General features: G+C 41.3%; 1 long non-coding RNA gene across 1 annotated transcript; it reads left to right on the top strand.

Moving 5' to 3' along the window:
• Positions 1–299: 299 nt before the first annotated feature.
• LOC311517697 lies at positions 300–5,492 on the top strand. The gene is made up of 2 exons (XR_014710762.1): positions 300–606; positions 5,024–5,492. It is a non-coding gene; the product is annotated as an uncharacterized lncRNA (long non-coding RNA).
• The last annotated feature ends 4,110 nt before the right edge of the window (positions 5,493–9,602 follow it).

Genomic DNA, 9,602 nt, shown 5'->3' with positions numbered 1-9,602 from the left:
TCACATATGCTCTTTGAAAGGAAATTTTTTCCTCCTCTCCTTGTCAAATGTTTTACTAGAGAAGGTAGGGCTGAGTGTTACAACTTCAAAATTGAAGTCGGTAGAGTTTTAGCTAACTAAGGAGTATACAGAATGGCTCTACCCCTGCAGTGGGATCTGTGCAGCTGATCCTGCATATCAAAAGTCAGGGGGCTGCATACTGGCTTAGGAGTCCACCCATGTGAATCCCAGTGCTGGGTTGGGGGCAAAGGGCATGAGCCAAAGTCTATGAATGTCAGTGGGAATGTTTTCACTGACTTCATTGGTTAAGGATCACGTTTTGCAAGGAATACAGAAGATTAGATTCAGTCACACATATATTGGATTTTCAGAAGGAAAATACAGACTTGGGCATGTATATCTATTTATGCTAGAGTATGGGAATCTGAACAAGCAGTTTATTCATTTTAATGAAAATTACACATGTAAATCCTAGAATATCAGGGTGAAAATTTTACCCTTTGTCATCTTTTATCCGGAGGAAGTGGGGGAGTGATACACTGCTAGAATATTTACCGGAACCAGAGAAAAACTGGCTTTGCTGAGAAGATAGTGTAAACCTGGGAGGTATGTCACTGAGTTACATGTGCCAAAATTAGATTTTGAAATTGTTTCTGTCTTCTCCTAAAAGACCATAACACTCCAGTTCTGAATATCCTAAAGCTCTGACAACTTGAGTTCAGGAAAAGTTTGATGTCCTCAGCTGAATACCTACCAGACATTTCTGCATGATAGGCAATTGATATACTTTCAGGATATTGCTTAGCTTATGCAATTGAAAGAACAATGCTCTTCTTGTTTACCTATCTTAGGAGATCGGTCTAATTTTGGGTGAAATTATCCGAGAAAATTGAAAAGTAAAACAAGATGTGCAGGAGTTTTTGTTATCAGCTCCATTGGACTGATTCCTGCCTCTGGTGTTTCCAATTAATTTACCTAATTTAACCTTTAAACATGCAATCTCTCTTCCTCCCCCATCTTTAAATATAAGTAACAAATGTGACTTTTTCCTGACTCTTTAAAAACTTCTGCCCTTGATTTGGCATTGGAAACTCTTTGGGATGAATGAAAAGGAAAGGAAAAGTCCAAGTACCATCAACTGGAAAGTGAAGGATAATTTTACACCATTTATAAGCACAAAGTTAGTCTCTTTTAATCACCACAAAATATGAAAGTACAAATCATTATGGATAAAAATACTCAGCTCACCATTTAAAACAGGATGATGCCTATCTATGCTATGCCCATTTTATGACAGCGCTGTTGGCTTCTCGTATTAATAAGCATTATAAATTCCTTCCTTAGTTAAAAAAAAAAACTATTATATTGACATCTGTAGTCCTAATGCAGTTATGAGTCCTGCATTATATTAAAAATGTAAAGTTTTTTTTAATAGTGACATTTCACTCTTAACTATGATGAGCATTAGTACAGTATGCATAAAACCATGAAAAATTACAATATTAAATATTTGGCAAATGAGCTTTTATTCATCTTATTTGCCATAGCACAATATGATGTGATTAATAATTATTTTTAACTGGCTGCTAAGAAGGTGCCATATCAGTTTTGTCATGTGAATTAGTTGTTACGGTAATGATATGATGTCAATTATTCCTTGCAAGGCTGCTTTAGATCAATTCTGTAATTAATCTGCTTGTTATTGATTTTTCTATAATTATGACTATCTTGGCATTACCCTGTAGTTAGTACTTGTTTAATATTTCTGATCTCCTGCTATAGATTTTTTTGGACAAAATATTTTTCCAATCATCTTACAATTTTGTTAATGAAAATGGGATCATTTTACTCAAATAATAACTAAATATTCATTTGTATTTTTCCACTACAGTGTTCACAATTTGTTTTGCTTTGTTTTTGTTTTTCAAAAATAAGTGCATCAATAACAAGTTGTTCTCTGATTGCATGAAATTGATTGGGTTGATGGTATGTGCTAAGCCTGTATAACTGTGCATAATCTCTTTAGATACATGGGGCAACTATTGCCATAAAATAAATGCCATAACAATGGCTGTCTTTGAGCTATTTCTCAGCTGCAGGAAAACACATAGTTCAGTTGTTAAAAAAAGATTCAATATTTCCCCTCAGTTATCCCAGAATTAATGATTTGCTTGAAAATATCTTTGTTTAGAACAGGGATTGGCAACCTTTGGCATGCAGCCCGCCAGGGTAAACTCCCTGGTGGGCCGGGCCGGTTTGTTTACCAGCTGCATCTGCAGGTTCAGCTGATCGCAGCTCCCACTGGCCGCGATTCGTCGCTCCAGGCCAATGGGGGCTGCGGGAAGTGGGCCAAAAGCACTTTAACATTCAGTAAAATTTAAATGATAGGTGAATGTTACTCTACCCATATCAAGCCCAAGTATTTGGAGGTGTGGAAGGACTGGGAAAACCAATCCTACCTAATCCAGAGGCATGATATTGATGTTTAATCAAAATATTTTATACCCATAACAACTATTATTGCTCTTTTATTGTGAATATTCAAGTTCTACCCTGAGGTTTGGACAGACAATAAGAAGTTAGGGCCTGACCTGATTCAGGCTCTGTAAAGCTAAGCAGTATCACCAACTCCAAGCATTCAAAAATCTTGTGTCAGGTTTCAAAAAATCATGGAATGATTTATAAAATATGTTTTCATATTCTTTTATTTGTCTTCTGGTTTCTGAGCCTTTAGAGTGCCCTCAGTTCATGTTTTCAAGCTTTTCTCTGCAACCCTAAGGATTAGAAATGTACTTCACAAATAATCACTTGAATCTAGGATCTAGTAATTTAAGACAAACACCAAATAGTGTAGCACTCACAATAAAACTGTGAGAGCTGGCAATACTGGTTACAGATGCTAGTTCTGCTGCAGACCAACCTATCTGAGGAACAAAAGAGCCTAGGAGATTTTCTGTGTTTTTGCTACAACCTAATTGGAACCAAACCTGCACACAAGCAAAGGAAAAAGCTGTTTATACCTTCACATTGGTTAAGATTTGGAAGGGGAGGGGGCTATTGTGATGTAAATGTTTGAACACCTTCCTCACTGAAAAGCCTCAGTTTCATATTGGTTTCAATTTTTGCAGACACAGAAATAAAAGTCTCCCATGGCTGCTAGCTGTGTTTAAATGAGCTCCTCTGTGCCTGTGTCTCTATCTCCTTCTCTGCTGGGTCCAAATATGATAGCTATGGTAACTTTAAGCCACCTTTGTGAGGTCCTGAGTCTGGGCTGCAATAGGAGCCGAAGAGGCCCCTGAAATAATTTAGTCATCCCCCAAAGACTGTGTATGTTAAAGTAGCTTGTCCTTACTAGCCTATGAGCAGACATGTTGCCTGCAATGTCCTTAGTTCTGTATGCTGCAGCCCCACCATTCACAGAATCCTCACACTCCCAGTTCTGCTCCCAGCATAGCCTCCATGCCAGGGCTTATGAGGAGGTCCTCTAAGGATAGCCTGTAGCTGTCTTCCTCAGTTCTTGCACTAGGGAATTCTCCCCTTGCTCGATCTGGGGCTTTTAGGGCTCCTTTATGGTGCTCTGGCACTTTTATCAATTTTTATTTTCTTCAGAAGATGCCCCCACCACGGTCTCTTACAAATGCTTCAGTCAAGGGGAGACCTTTACATGTGGAATAGTCAAACAAAGATCAAGAAATCTTTTTTCATTCCACTATTCTACTTCTGATGATTACCTTTTTCTTGATACTTTGGAAGGTGATCTCTAACCATTTCATCTTTACAGAATTCACTCAGACAATTGTACAGTGCTTTATTGAGTGAGTGTAGATGGGAAGATTCCTTCCTGACATCAGCTGGCAATTAATTTATGCCCTGAAGCATGAGAATTGAGTTCCTTGGGAACTTTTAAATTATCACTGTTCATGTTGGAATGCTGCTAAACTGTGGGCCTAAAAGTGGGTTTTCCTTTTGTGTCAATAAGGTCTACTTTTCACTAACCTTTCCTAAACCTTTTCATCTAGTTACTACTATAGTCACCACTTTTACAAGACTATGATACATTTTGTACAAAGTATGCCTGGTGAGGTATCATTTGAAAACTCAGAATCTGCTGAACACTATTGTACAGGTATAATATGAGCATCAACATTGTACGTGAAGTTATAAGATTCTGCTGTATACCATTGTTATAACATGCTCCAAGGTTAAGAAACGCAGGCTAAAACCAGTTTTTCAGAGACAAAGATATTGACACGCCAGCCAGGTGTTCAAGAGCTATCACCTGCTTAAACAGCAATTTTCCAGCAACGGGAAGGCGTGAATAAGAAATGTACATTCCATCACAGGAACGGGTCACACATCACAACCACAAGAGACTACACGTTGCCTGTGCCCCAGCCAGGGGTAATCCTCAAAGAGGGGAGGGTGGTATAAGAATGAGAGACAGTGGTCTCCGATTTACCTTTCTCTTCCTTCATCTCTGCTAATAACATCAATGACTCTCAAAGAACTAAACCGGGGGAGAAGGGGGCGAGGGAAGGAGTCTTGTGCTGAAAGGAGACTCAGCCTGTGAAATTTACTGCAGCAGAGATTTATCACATGACTTCATAGATTTGCTTTGGGCTGTGTGACAGAGTGCTGGGAGCCAACAGTGGAGCCACAGCAAGCTGGTCACTTACACATGAATTAATTCCTCACCCTGTCACAGGCTGAACCTGCTCACATTTAAGACACAATGATTTTCTCCCCTTAAATAATGGAAACACTTAAATCCCCACATGAGGCCTCACTTTATAAAGACAGACACTTAACAAAATGGGATCCTAGCCTATCCTTTCTGTTCAGGACGGCTAGTTTAGCCAAAACTTTGCAATGAGATTTAGGTCACTGCTTTTGTGGTGAATGTGCTGTTGCAATGTGATAATTCTATGAATGCCGTGTGATCTAGTTATGAGATAGACGGTATAACTATACTAGGGTTAGTGGAATGTTTATTATATACCTGTACTGATTTATTTCAATGCAGGAGTGTTTATTTCAATGGAGGAGGAAGAAGATAGCTCCAAGAAAAGAACAACGCAGTACAAACTTAGAAGACAATGGGGAAAGCTATTAGTTTCAAGGACCTTACATATTGTCTCCAACAAACTGCAAGCTTTGTTTTTCTAATGCTCAGAACTAACAGACCCCAATCCTGGTCTCAAGGAAGTGGGGGGTGAGACTGGGGGTCAAAAAGACTGAGCAGCTTTTAGAGGACACACACTGCAAACCCAAGCGAGGCAACTAGATTTATGAATTAAGGGAACAGATGATGCCACTCAGACCCTAAAGTTTTGGGGAGAAGGATGTCGAGAGAAAGCGTAGACTTACCAGGATCTCCATGTGGAAGACAAATACCCATTCCTACCTTACTGAAGGTCTACCATCTATTTGTTATTTTAAGATCTGTTTTCTCTGAAATGCTTTTATTCTAAATAAATACTATGTTGCTTTCAGGAGGCTGTGTGGTACTGTATTAACCACTGGCATTACCACAGAGGGTAGAGAAATGCAGGTAGTAATAATGAGTGAGACCTCTTTAGGTAACCACTGTTACTACAGAGGGGCTTAACTAGTAATCTCATGTACAGTTCCTTGACACCCCTGTAATGGGATGAATTAAGGAAAGAATCCTGCTTTGGTTTGGGAATTAATTGTGTCTGTTTATCAGTTAGACTTCAGCATTATTTGAATGTTTTTGATTATAATGTTTTATATTATAAACTAGGGGGGGAGCTTTTCTTGACCTGCTGCTCACAAACCGGGAAGAATTAGTGGGGGGACCAATAGTGGATGGGAATCTGGGAGGCAGTGACCATGAGTTAGTTGAGTTCAGGATCCTGACACAGGGAAGGAAGGTAAGCAGCAGGATACGGACCCTGGACTTCAGGAAAGCAGACTTCGACTCCCTTAGGGGACGGATGGGTAGGATCCCCTGGGGGACTAACATGAAGGGGAAAGGAGTCCAGGAGAGCTGGCTGTATTTCAAGGAATCCCTGTTGAGGTTACAGGGACAAACCATCCTGATGTGTCGAAAGAATAGTAAATACGGCAGGCAACCAGCTTGGCTTAACGGTGAAATCCTAGCAGATCTTAAACATAAAAAAGAAGCTTACAAGAAGTGGAAGGTTGGACATATGACTAGGGAAGAGTATAAAAATATTGCTCGGGCATGTAGGAATGAAATCAGAAGAGCCAAATTGCACCTGGAGCTGCAGCTAGCGAGAGATGTCAAGAGTAACAGGAAGGGTTTCTTCAGGTATGTTGGCAACAAGAAGAAAGCCAAGGAAAGTGTGGGCCCCTTAATGAATGAGGGAGGCAACCTAGTGACAGAGGATGTGGAAAAAGCGAATGTACACAATGCTTTTTTTGCCTCTGTCTTCACTAACAAGGTCAGCTCCCAGACTGCGGTGCTGGGCATCACAACATGGGGAATAGATGGCCAGCCCTCTGTGGAGAAAGAGGTGGTTAGGGACTATTTAGAAAAGCTGGACGTACACAAGTCCATGGGGCCAGACGAGTTGCATCCGAGAGTGCTAAAGGAATTGGCGGCTGTGATTGCAGAGCCATTGGCCATTATCTTTGAAAACTCGTGGCGAACGGGGGAAGTCCCAGATGACTGGAAAAAGTGCCAATCTTTAAAAAAGGGAAGAAGGAGGATCTTGGGAACTACAGGCCAGTCAGCCTCACCTCAGTCCCCGGAAAAATCATGGAGCAGGTCCTCAAAGAATCAATCCTGAAGCACTTACATGAGAGGAAAGTGATCAGGAACAGTCAGCATGGATTCACCAAGGGAAGGTCATGCCTGACTAATCTAATCGCCTTCTATGATGAGATTACTGGTTCTGTGGATGAAGGGAAAGCAGTGGATGTATTGTTTCTTGACTTTAGCAAAGCTTTTGACATGGTCTCCCACAGTATTCTTGTCAGCAAGTTAAAGAAGTATGGGCTGGATGAATGCACTATAAGGTGGGTAGAAAGCTGGCTAGATTGTCGGGCTCAACGGGTAGTGATCAATGGCTCCATGTCTAGTTGGCAGCCGGTGTCAAGTGGAGTGCCCCAGGTGTTGGTCCTGGGGCCGGTTTTGTTCAATATCTTCATAAATGATCTGGAGGATGGTGTGGATTGCACTCTCAGCAAATTTGCGGATGATACTAAACTGGGAGGAGTGGTAGATACGCTGGAGGGCAGGGATAGGATACAGAGGGACCTAGACAAATTGGAGGATTGGGCCAAAAGAAATCTGATGAGGTTCAATAAGGATAAGTGCAGGGTCCTGCACTTAGGACGGAAGAACCCAATGCACAGCTACAGTCTAGGGACCGAATGGCTAGGCAGCAGTTCTGCAGAAAAGGACCTAGGGGTGACGGTGGACAAGAAGCTGGATATGAGTCAGCAGTGTGCCCTTGTTGCCAAGAAGGCCAATGGCATTTTGGTATGTATAAGTAGGGGCATAGCGAGCAGATCGAGGGATGTGATCGTCCCCCTCTATTCGACATTGGTGAGGTCTCATCTGGAGTACTGTGTCCAGTTTTGGGCCCCACACTACAAGAAGGATGTGGATAAATTGGAGAGAGTCCAGCAAAGGGCAACAAAAATGATTAGGGGTCTGGAACACATGATTTATGAGGAGAAGCTGAGGGAACTGGGATTGTTTAGTCTGTAGAAGAGAAGAATGAGGGGTGATTTGATAGCTGCTTTCAACTACCTGAGAGGTGGTTCCAGAGAGGATATTCTCAGGCTATTCTCAGTGGTAGAAGAGGACAGGACAAGGAGTAATGGTCTCAAGTTGCAGTGGGGGAGGTTTAGGTTGGATATTAGGAAAAAACTTTTTCACTAGGAGGGTGGTGAAACACTGGAATGCGTTACCTAGGGAGGTGGTAGAATCTCCTTCCTTAGAAGTTTTTAAGGTCAGGCTTGACAAAGCCCTGGCTGAGATGATTTAATTGGGGATTGGTCCTGCTTTGAGCAGGGGGTTGGACTAGATGACCTCCTGAGGTCCCTTCCAACCCTGATATTCTATGATTCTATGATTCTACGATATTATAGAAGGGGAAAATATGAAGCTAAAAGAGGTCAACACATCACTCAATTAACGTTGGTGGTTATTCCAGCACCAATCTGTTATGAATAATGACAATACTTAGCTCTTATATAGGACTTTTCATCAGTAGATCCCAAAGAACTTTACTAAGGAGGGAAAGTGTCATTATTCACATTTTACGGATGGGGAAATTCAGGCCCAGAGAAGTGAAGTGACTTGTGAGGTCACACACCACCTCAGTGGCAGAGTCCAGAATAGAAGTCCAATGTCCTGACACTTAGTCCAGTGCCCTGGACTAGACCATGATTCTGGAATTTGCCCAAACATGGTTTTGATGTCACCGGGACATACATTTGCAAAGAAAGGTGCAAGCTATAGGCAACCTGGTCAAAAAGAGTACAAGTTGTAGCAAAGAAGATACTACTCCATGATCGCATAATAGAAATGGGAAAGGTGAAGGCTGTCATTCATCTCAAAAGACTTGCCTTTTTCTGTGTGTTGTTTTTCTGTTCTAGGTGGAAAAAGCACCACCTTCCAAAAAGGATGTGCTCAGAGGCAAATGTTTCCTTTTAAAAACAACACTGAAACAAAAATGGAGCAAAAAGTGATAATTTAAGGCTGCATAAGGAATACTCTCTAGCCCTGTTCAAAAACGGTCACAAGAGTTTTCTCTTTAGACTGGGGGAAGTGTGTCTCTTTCACTCTTGTCTGTCTCAGAAATGACTGAACTGTTTGAGCTCAAAGTATAAAATATATTGGCCTTGAGGCAGAGAACAAACTGAAAATTTCAGCTTTGTGAAGTTATGAGCATTGGGGCCAGGGGGAATCATATTGCAACCTTAAGAACAGCAGCCAGTTGCTATACTCCTGCTGTAGGGCTAGATCTTGATTTTAGGCACAGCCCAGAGCAGGGGGAGGTATGTACGTTGTAGCACTCTAGCAGAAGCCCCAAGAGGCACTGACTCAGAAACAAGTCTCTGAATCACATTTCCTCTCCTGCATCAGAAAATGCTTTACCAATGGTAAATTGCAAACCCTGAACCTGCACTGGCCAGCAAGTGGAGAGGGGGAATGAAGGTTTTCACCCAGCCCCTGCCCTTTCCTATTTCAATAAGCAGCTGAGCAGCTCTCCTTAGTCTTATGTGCTCCCAACCTGGGATTGTGGGAAAGGTTCTTACTTTGTGCATGGGTGTGTTGTCTTAATTGCACAGTAACTTGTACTCTTAATTACCCATAATTAACAGTGAAAATGGAAAATTAAAGGAGAGCTCAAGGTTTGTCCTATTAACAAAAATAATCAAATGTGAACCGTGGGTCTTTTGCATACAGCTCTTACATACTGCCACGCTGCCAACACTCAAACCTTTTATATGATTTTAATACATTTTAATGCATTTTTTCTCTATAAAACCAAAAAAATTTCAACCTAGTTTTTGCATCTGTTGGCAAAATATCCTGCAATTTATTTTCCTAGAAGATTTTCCCTCACCACAAAGGGGTACAGGACTCAAGGTGCAAATTA

Source organism: Lepidochelys olivacea (genome assembly GCF_965140295.1).
Source record: "Lepidochelys olivacea isolate rLepOli2 genome assembly, chromosome: 3".
Lineage (NCBI taxonomy): Eukaryota > Metazoa > Chordata > Testudines > Cheloniidae > Lepidochelys > Lepidochelys olivacea.
The sequence above is the reverse complement of the archived record's forward strand: the minus strand, read 5'-3'. Positions and strand labels throughout refer to the sequence as shown.